Here is a 10,816-nt window from a genome sequence, read left to right as displayed (position 1 = left end):
CGGCATTACAGCGGTGTCAGATGATGTCCAGATCGTTTGCCGGCGGCCGGCCAGGAAGGAAGAGAACCATTTGAGCACCGTCCCCCGCAGGCCAATCTCATAGAGTCTTGCGAGCAGGCCCTCATGAGGGACGGTGTCAAAGGCCGCCGACAGGTCCAACAACACCAGCATGACCTTGCCCCCGGAATCCAGCACCCCTTTGATGGTTTCCGAAACCTCAAGGAGCGCGGTCTCGGTGCTGCGGTTTGAGCGGAAGCCTGACTGGGAGTCATGCAGGATCTCATGAGACTCCAAAAAGTTGGTGAGCACCGACTGAACGTGCTTTTCCAAGATTTTTACAAGAGCCGGCAGCAGCGAGATAGGCCTGTAATTGGCAGGGGCTTTCGGGTCAAGTCCCGGCTTTTTAAGCAGCGGGATCACCATTGCCTGCTTCCATGATGGCGGCACTTCTCCCGAACTCAACGAGAGGTTGAGAAGAGGAAGAGCCAACGGATTAACCACCTCCGCCCATTTACCCAGAAGCTTTGCTGGGCAGGGGTCAAGCGGAGACCCAGATTTTAAATTGCCCATGAGCGCAAGGGAGGCGGAGGCTGGCAAAGATGGAAACTCAGCCAATATGGCACCCTGCATGACTGGGGGGGGCATACCCGCCTCTGGCACCGGCAGCGTGACCGGTCCTTTCGAGGGAAAGGAGTCCTGGATGAGTTTGATCTTGCTTGTAAAAAAGCACGCTAGATCTGCTGCCCAGGATTCTACAGGGCCCACTTCCAAAGCGGTGGTCCGGGGTGAGATGAATTCTCGAACGATAGTAAAAATCTCCTTACTGGAGTTCGAAGCTGCTTCGATTCTCCCCGCGAAGTAGGCTTTCTTTTCAAGGCGGATGTCGCGGTGGTAAGCTTTAACCGCAGCCTTATAGGCAGACCTGTCCTTGCTGTCGTAATGTGCCCGCCAGGCCCTTTCGGCTACCTTGCACTGCTGCCGCGTAGCCCACAGAGCCGAGGTAAACCAAGGGGCTGAAACCCGCTTAGATGTCGGGCGGGGGGGCAGAACAGGGGCCAGGTCGTTCAGCCTCTCCGTCAGCCACTTTTGCAGGGCCTCCAGGTCGCTTTCTAGCTCGCCAGACCGAGGGCAAGGGTGAGTCACAGCAGCCTGGGCTAGCATCTCAGGGGTCACCCTGCTAAATGCTCTACAGGCTCGTCCCCTCTGCTGTGGGACAGGGTTCAACGCCCTAACCTTGCCGCTGATTACAAATTTGGCAAGCCAATGATCCGACCACAGGACCGGGAGAATCTCTTTCACTACCAGCGGAGAAGTCGAGAAGACCTGGTCTAGGGTATGCCCCTTCTCGTGGGTCGGACCCTGTAGGTCAGGCCCAGCGGCATCATAGCCTCCAAGAGCTTAATAGCGGCGGGGTCCGATGGATCATCCATCCGGATGTTAAAGTCCCCAGCCACTAAGCAATGTTCTGCTCTCAGGGCTAGACCCGCCACCACCAAATCAAGATCAGCAAAGAACGTCCCAAGCGGACCGGGGGGGCGGTAAACTAGCAGTCCCTTCACTGATTGGTGCGGCGCTAGCGCGATAGAAAAAGCCAGCGATTCAGAGCCGCGGATGTCCTCAGTGGGCAGGATGGTACAAGGTGTGCCCTTCTTTACCACCAGTGCAACCCCGCCACCCCTGCCCTTTGCTCTGTCCTTCCTAATGTTGCAGTTGTGGTGCTGACTGCGTTGTAAAGACACTACGGTGTAATGCCTGCGTTGGAATAGATGTTTCCCACCTGGCAGTCATGACTGGCAGGATTCACAGTCTCTCCCAAAATAAGGCAATTTCCATTTTTATCTACATTTAAAAATAAATTCAGACAGGAAAATAAATGATTTTTAGTCTACATTTATCTGTAAAAATCAGTAAAAACGGAAAACAGGGCGCCTTAATCCCAAATCAATAGTCATCTGAATACAGAATATAGCAATGTATGATAGGCAATTCAATTTGACAAATGCAAGTACATATTATTGAAGATAGCATACGCAAAGTGAGTTAAAACTCTGTTTTCTTGAAGGGAATTCTCTAATGCTAACCCATGGTTGTAGGTTAGTCGGGGAATTCTTTAAAGCCGAAAGTAGCAGTAACTATAGCATCAAAAGTAGAACCAAATGAAGGTTCCAATCAAGAAAAAGAGTAAAGGACTTGCTCTTGAAAGAATGAGCAGAAATATAAGGAACATTGAATCTCAAGCTAGGGAGAGGACGATTCCACTTGCAAAGATGGAGACTCTCTTAATATCTAACAAAAATTTGTTTCACACCCCTAAACATAAAAATGAATCCAAGAGATACATCCTACAGTTTTCCAGTAAATAAGGGCTAACCAAAAGCCAGTGTTCCAAGTTAAACTGTTGTCGGCCTCGTTCTCACGGATAATACAATGCCACGTTCATCCAGCATCATGGCCTTCACAAAATCTCACACAGGAGTATTCAGCTCCTAAGCCTCCCAACCTGTGCATGTGCTGAGAATCCTTGTTAATAATAATAATAATAATCCACACTTGTAAAGCACGAACAATCACCCGTAAGGGTCTCTAGGCGCTGGGGGCCGTCAGGAAGATTAAACAAGCTATTTCCAGAGTCACATGGTTGCTGGGCTAATCTTCCGCCAGTGCTGGCGATTACACCATGATCCCCAGATTCCAGCTTCAGTCGCCCTGGCCCCGGCGCCACACCTCTCATTCACACTTGTAAAGTGAAATAAACATTACTTTCAAACAATAAGCTAAAAAAAATTCCATTTCAACAAAAGGCTTGGGTGCCTGGAGCATAAAATAAAATAATGCACAACAAGCAGAAATACAAGGATAACTTAAAAGTGGAGTTAAGCATCTAGGTCCACTCACGTCAATGTTATGATACACATATTCTACTATAGTTACTTCAAAAACATATATTTCTCTTGTTTCATTAAATCGAAATGTAAAATAATGGGTAAAATAATGCGTGCACACATGTAACTAATGTTTATGCATGTGACAGGTTAACATGTTATTAGGCAAAAATAACGACAGAGCACTGCAGCATCAATTCCACACCCTCTCTTATGGCTCTGAGTACCATTGCATAAAAGATCCACCATTTTCCTTGATGGCAAATCAGAAACTGTTTACTGTCGCTGTTGCTTATGCCTAGGTTGCTGTAACTCCTTCAACTCATGTTAGACAAAACATTGTATCTCTTCCAATTCTATTTCTTATCTCTATATTTTCAGTCCCTTATCATCAGGTGATTTATTTTCACCTTTCTGGAATCCAGACCCTTTCTTTAAAATCATCAATTTCAATCCTTTCACCATCAGAAACAAACAAATCACACAATCTCCAATAATCAATGTAGGTCTCAATACAGGGCTTAAAAGTTCACTAAGGGGAGGGGATGTAGTCTTACAGCTAGAGTGGTCGACCTCGAAGCTGGGGAACCGGGTTCAAGTCTCAGCAATGACGCTCAACATCCTGTGATTCTGGGCAAATCACTTAATCTCCCCGTGCCTCGCAAAAATGAATGTCTCCTCATGTAACGAAACTGGTGCTCATGTAAAGTGCTCTGATACCCAATGCCTCTGGTCTAGTTCGCGCTATATAAAACTCTAAAAAAAACAAGAAAAAAACAAGCCATTTACCCACAGCAGAAAATCCTTTCCCATTAGCTTCCCACCCACCTGTCTCTTCCAATTCCTTCAAGTCTTTATATAGACTTGTAATATTCTTCACATACTTGTGGATTTCCTTGCTCTTATCTGGCACATTAGTGCAGCACTATTGGACACACAAATCTTTGCAAACTCTGCCCTGTTAGGTGAGCAAAATATCTAAAGCTAATCTGTTTTGAAGAACCATAGCTCTCATTGCTACAAATTCTTAATTTATGGCACCTAATGCACCAGTGGTATCAATTGCCAGTCTGTCAACCAAAGTGGACAACTTTCTAATTTTTATATCATTCAAAATCACACCTACAGTAGGAATAAAAGAACCTAAAATAACATCTACTACTTGTGATGCACTACAAACAGATCTCTAATGGGTGGTTTAACTCTTGTCTTCTAATTCATCTACATGATATACTTTGGGAAACACTAACCTCATTTAATAACTACCCACACAATTAGAAGGCAACTGAAAATAAGCTTTGATCCCATATACATAATACACTCCAGGGATCAGAGATTCTCTTCCAGCCAAAATACATTAATTTTTAACCTCCACTCTTTGTACACACTTACTCTAGTCTATCTTCAGTGACTTCTTAACCCTTTGTTTCAGTGTTATAAAACATAACTTCGCATATCCAAACTCAATCTAGGATGTATTCCGTTATCTTTCAATTCCTGTTCTTCCTTTTCCCAACTAGTAGTCTTGGTATTCGATGAATCCTTTGCATTCTGTTACCTTCTTGCCTACGATCTTTCCATGAAATCATTTCCATCTCTATTCTTCCTGCAAGTAAGATATGACAGCAGCGTATCACTGCTCAAAAAGAGTCCTATTATAGTTACAGCTCCAACTGCATGATATGGATTCTTCCCTATAAACATAGGTAACCCATGTGTGGGGTTGTCATAATTAGAAAAAATGATTACCTAAACTACTTTGTCTATGGAACAAACCAGTGATAATGCTATGAGTAATGGGAAATGTTAGTGGAACATGGTGATAGTCCATACCTCCAGCAATAGACAATGTCAAATAACAACACACATAGCACCCCGTACCATTTATCAGTTGTGAATAACCATGCAACAGCTTGAATTTGATCAATTACCCTCATCCCTTTTGCTATGCAGAACTTCTAAATTAAACTTATGCTGCTTTTCTACATCATTTAAGCTATGTGGCTCTTCTACAGGGAGTGGTAGATTTGGTTTCAGAAGTAGCTGACTCTGCAGGGGAACTCAAACTTATTAATGAGCGTACCATTCGTACAATACAATCTAGTGATACTATGCCCACTATTGATACTATGACCACTGGTGATAATGTGACCTACTCTGGTTTAGTGAAAGACTCAATATAGTTGTGAACCATAAAGGGAAAAAATGAAAGACTCAGAAACAAAATCAACAAGCAGTCAATGTGTTTTTATCTATGCAAGATTCTACACAACTGTTAGCCTATCCACTATGAATATCAAAATCAACTGCTTCAAAGGCAATCTCTCTCCCTGCATCAATCTTCTTCAAAAATAACAACCCTACTCTTCTACTGTAGCCAGAGCCCTAAAGATCAACACAAAATACAATTTCAAAGTTAATTTATTCAGAAGTGTTAGTTAACTTTAGTTCAGGCAAAATCAAAATTCAGTCAAAGTCCTAATATGGTAGCTTTATTCACATACGTTTCTCAAAAAGAGTCTGTCGGTCATCAATCTAGTATTCTCAAGTCAGCTTCACTTTCAGCAAAGTATGCCCATTCAGGAGCTGCGTAAATTCAAGGAGGCCCCCATGTTCTCTTCAATCTTTTGACAACTAGCTGTTCAATGTCACTGTCTCTTTGCTCACTTGTCCTTGTCTCGTCATTGATGGTTTCAGGAATGCATTCTTCAGACACAGTAGCTCAATCGCTCACCCTTCTTTGGCCACTTATTGTTTCTGGACAACCCTCTGAACTGACTGCTTGTCCTTTCTCCAGGATCAGACTCAGCACTTACAGTTCCTTCAGCTTGCACTTGGCTCAGGTTGGCTTTGTGACACTTGCCCTCTTCTTCTCGCTCTAAGCACTCAGGTTGCAATGGGGTTTGACTCTGCAAATCAGTGGCTGTGGTTACCGCTTCTTCACTAGCTTGCCTCACTGTCTTTGTGTGCGAGGCATGAATCCAGTTTTGAAGGGGTCCACATTTGACAGTAGTGTTCATGACCAAAATCACCTAAATGGGGCCATTCCATCGAGAAATCAGGCCTGTCTTTCACATGTGCTTCTTCACCAGCATCCAGTTGCCAGGACTGAGGTCATGGCACTGCCCTTGCCTTGAGAGGGCAGTCGCTAATTATTCCTGGTGAGAAAAAGAACACACCACGTTAGCCAGGCCTTTGTACTAGTTGAGAATCACTACATCTGTAATATTCACAAGCGCAGTTGAAGGCACAGTGTGAAGGCTCATGGCTCTGCCCATGAGGATTTCATATGGGGACGAGCCTGTCTTCTGATCCAGAAAACTTCACAGACTCATCAATACCAAAGGAAGGGCATCAGGCTATATTCGAGACATGGAGACACACATTTTAGCAAGACGTGATTTCAGCATCCCTTTTATCTGCTCCACAATGTCTGAAGCCTCAGGTCTGTCACAGCAGTGGAACCCCTGGTCCACCTGGAAAGCTTCCCAAAAAAAGTTTATTCACCTCATTATTGAAGTGACTGCCAAGGTCTTCTTCCAGAGAAGCCGCGATCCCAAAGCAAGAGATCAACTCTCTCAGCAATAATTTGGCCATACTAAGACTGTCATTTCTCCTGGTGGGGGTATGCCTCCACCCAACAGGAAAAGAGACAAACACCACCAAAATGTAGTGGCACCTGTTGCACACAGGCACCTCAACAAATTTGAGCTGTATGTGATTATAGGGCCACCTGATCTTCCTATGTGACCTATGAGGGTTCGGGGTCTGCTTCCTGCATTCCATTGTTGGCAAGTAACAAGTTGGCGACATACCTTTGCTGCAGCTACATTTATACTGGGATTGAACCAATGAGTTCGGAAGAGATAAATCATCTAATTTTGACCTATGTGTGTAGCACTATGGAAATAATGTACCATAGGGGGCAGCATGGAACCAGGTAACCAAGGACGATCTATAGAGACCAAACTTACCCTCATTCCTAGTAAATACAGCCTTGGTCCACCCTTAGTAAATACAGCCTTGGTCCACCCTTACTGTTCACACTCTGGGGCTTCGTCCTGCAATAATCTCTTCACCTCTTCCCACGTATCACCATGGGCAGCAAAAAATTAATTGAGGAATCATAACCAGATGCATTAGAAAAATCTCCATTGATTGTGCAAGACTCAAGAGCGCAATATCTGGCAATTTTGCCAGTATATCATTTTACAGCAGTGACAAAATCATTTCCACTCTTTTGTGCTGCACATTTTACAACAGCTACTTTGGCAAGCTTAGCAATGCATCAAGAAGATCCATAACATAACTCCTTTTATGGATTGGGGAACCAGATGTAGTCATAAAACCCGTTTGGGACCGCAGCTGACCAAAGTTATATATCACGTCAAACCTGTACTGACTATCAGTATAAAATGGTAACTCTTAAATTGTCAGAGACACAACCGGCTCTAGTGAGAGCGAACAGTTCAGCCACCTGTGCAGAGGTTGCATTGCGCAATCAGAAGGTTTCCACTACATCCTCAAATCTGCAAAGGGCACGTGCTACTTTCAAATCACCTTGTTCATCTCTTAGGCAAAAGCTATCCACAAAGATGTCACAAGTCAGCCAGCACTACAATATCAAAGAAGGTATTCAAATCCTCCCCCAACATCTTCAACATTTCAAAACTGCCAACCTGCATATATTACAGTTCAAATGTGAAAAGATCACCCCAAATCCAAGGCATATGCACATAAGCTCCTCCGTGCGCTTCTCTCAAAGGTACATATGAAACTTCTGAGTGACCTTACTAGCCTCTTTTTCTGACCATCCATTATCCTCCCTTGTCTTTTTTTCTTTTCTTTATGTACCTAGTTATCTCTAAACTTCTTGGTATTACTCCACAGTTGAATGTTACTGACTAGTTCCCTTAATTACAGCTTTAATCCAGGGTTTGGATGTTCTGAAGAGCATCTTCAGTCATCGAGTGTTCTTTTAAGGACTTCTTCCAACTCTATCTTCACCCCTACCACATCTAACGTTCTTAACTCTGATTACCATGATTCAGGGCTATCAATCTCCACAGTTGGCATGCTTACAACAGAAGTTGCTTCAGTTTGGGGTCTTGCCCCCATCTTCTCAAAAGTATCAATCCCAAAAAGGCAGTGGTCATGGTAACCACAGGTGTGACAGTTTGAGGTCTTGCTTCAGTTTGGGGTCTTGCATCCATCTTCTCAAAAGTATCAATCCCAGATATGGCAGTGGTCATGGTAACCACAGGTGTGACAGATGTTGCAACATCAGCGGCATTATTCGGGAACATTGATGGAGAAGCTGGTAATGGAATTGGTAGCATTACCTCAGGGGCTGGCACTATCTGTGGAGCCGAGAGTGAAACAGGCACTAATGAGGATATGGGAGTGGAACAGGTGAAATCTGTGGAGGGTCTAAGTGGGATGTATGCCGTTACAATGCATACTTTTACAACGCATACCTTTACAACCCATCTTTCACAACTCAACATTAATTACAAAGCATTCCATTACAACGCATGCCATTACAATGAATTTTTAAAAAATACCTTTACAACGCATTCCCTAACATCGCATACTACCTTTACAATGCATACCATTACAACGCATAATATTACATTGCATGTAAGGTAAGAATTGGATAGTGTAGGGGTAAAATGACTATTCTAACTCCAGGGGGGTGTAATAGAGGGTAAGTGCTGGATAGTGTAGGGGTAAAAATGACTATTCTAACTCCAGGGGGGTGTAATAGTAGGGTAAGTGCTGGATAGTGTAGGGGTAAAAATTACTATTCTAACTCCAGGGGGGTGTAATAGTAGGGTAAGTGTTGGATAGTGTAGGGGTAAAAAGTACTATTCTAACTCCAGGGGGTGTAATAGTAGGGTAAGTGTTGGATAGTGTAGGGGTAAAAATTACTATTCTAACTCCACAGGGGTGTAATAGTAGGGTAAGTGCTGGATAGTGTAGGGGTAAGAATTAGTATTCTAACTCCAGAGGGGTGTAATAGTAGGGTAAGTGCTGGATAGTATAGGGGTAAAAATTACTATTCTAACTCCAGGGGGGTGTAATAGTAGGGTAAGTGTTGGATAGTGTAGGGGTAAAAATTACTATTCTAACTCCAGGGGGGTGTAATAGTAGGGTAAGCTTTGGATAGTGTAGGGGTAAAAATTACTATTCTAACTCCAGGGGGTGCAACAGTAGGGTAAGTGTTGGATAGTGTAAGGGTACTACGTGTTGTAATGCTATGCGTTGTAATGGTATGCGCTGTAATGACTGCGTTGTAATGACATGCCTTGTAGTGGTATGCGTTGTAGTGTCATGCGTTGTAATGGCATGCGTTGTAATGGATGTTGCGTTGTAAAAGTTTCGTTGTAATGGTAGTGCGTTGTAAAAATTGCATTGAAAAGGTTGTTTCCCGTGTAAGTGTACCAGCTTCTACGCCAAAGATGAGTTCCTGCTCAACAGGTGCACTAGCATCTGCTTCTGAAGGGGGCAGGGGGTTCTACAGGTAGTTGATTTCCCACTTCTGTGTGATCAGCTTTTGCTTCAGTCTCGCTCCCTTCTTTTGCTGTCTTCTTTCCTGTTTTCCGACTGGGCAGTACAAGGTACATCTTCATGCTTCCTGATCTGAATCTTACTTTGCTTCCATCAAACTCTTAACCATCCTCTTACACTTAGTCTGAAATTTTTCTTTCTCTTTCATATGTACTGTCTGCTCCCATGTATTTAAGGCTTTATATTGGGCTGGTATAGGTGGAGGCTTCATTTCATATTACATCCACATCAAATTCTCAATTATTCTTCGATTGAAAGTATCATGGGGAGGAAATTGCAGCGACCCTTCAATCGCAGTGATCATATTCCACTGTTTAAGCCAAATACTCATATTTAAACCAAAATTGGTTGCCATGTAATGAGCAGGTGTGCCCTTGGGAGAGGCCTCCTTGCGTTATCGGACAGATATTCTCAGATCAATACTAAATAAATCCCTTAATTTCTTGAAAAATTTAGTCATCATCATCATAAAACTTTCTTTTGATTAACCATGGATCATAAAAGTGCAAATACAAAAATATATTAAAACCATACAATCGATATCCATTACCCCTTCGATGCTCATGACGGAACGGGTCTCTCATGAGCATCGGCTGCGCTGTGCTCATGACGGAACCGTTCCATCACGACCACACCCGCTATTGGAATGTTCAGCACTGGGGGAGAATCAGCACTGCAGGCCAGGTGTTAAATATCATACAGATCAAAGATCTCAAGGAACAAACATTGTACTCTTGGATCCACGATATTTCATACAGCGTATCATGCTGGTACCCCTATTCCCCTTAACACAAGATACAAAGCCTGTGTGAATTTTATAATTGCTAAATTCAAATCATGAGAAACCAACATGACAGTGTATGTATGGGCTTGGCAAGCCACCCAACTAAAAAGGTAAAAGGTAGTGTACTAAGGGATCAGAATTATATATGTACAAAATATCTTCCTGATCCCTAAATCAGAGAACAATGAGACTGCTAATATACAGTGTAATTCTTCTAGTACCAACATACAGACCCAGAACATTAGGTTTTTGGACACAAACATTTGAAAACATTGCACTGGACCACCAAGCGTTCAACTGCAATTTTCCAGTCCAATCTCTTCCCCAAACATATTAAAATACCAATAGATCAAGATAAGAATATGACTAAAAAGTTAAAAGGTTAAGAACCAATGTTAAAAATACAATCACTAAAACATTCTTAATGAAAAAGGTTAAAATACATTTTAAATTATCTACGAAGGATGAGGCGATGTTATACTTTTTATAAGTGCTTGTTCGCTAGCTCAGATACACTTTGTGCGCCAGATCCAGGCAGCCAAGAGGACTCTGGCTACAGCAAATACCACTGACCTGGAAC

This window comes from Lissotriton vulgaris, unplaced genomic scaffold (assembly GCF_964263255.1).
Source record: "Lissotriton vulgaris unplaced genomic scaffold, aLisVul1.2 SCAFFOLD_329, whole genome shotgun sequence".
Classification (NCBI taxonomy): domain Eukaryota; kingdom Metazoa; phylum Chordata; class Amphibia; order Caudata; family Salamandridae; genus Lissotriton; species Lissotriton vulgaris.
The sequence above is the reverse complement of the archived record's forward strand: the minus strand, read 5'-3'. Positions refer to the sequence as shown.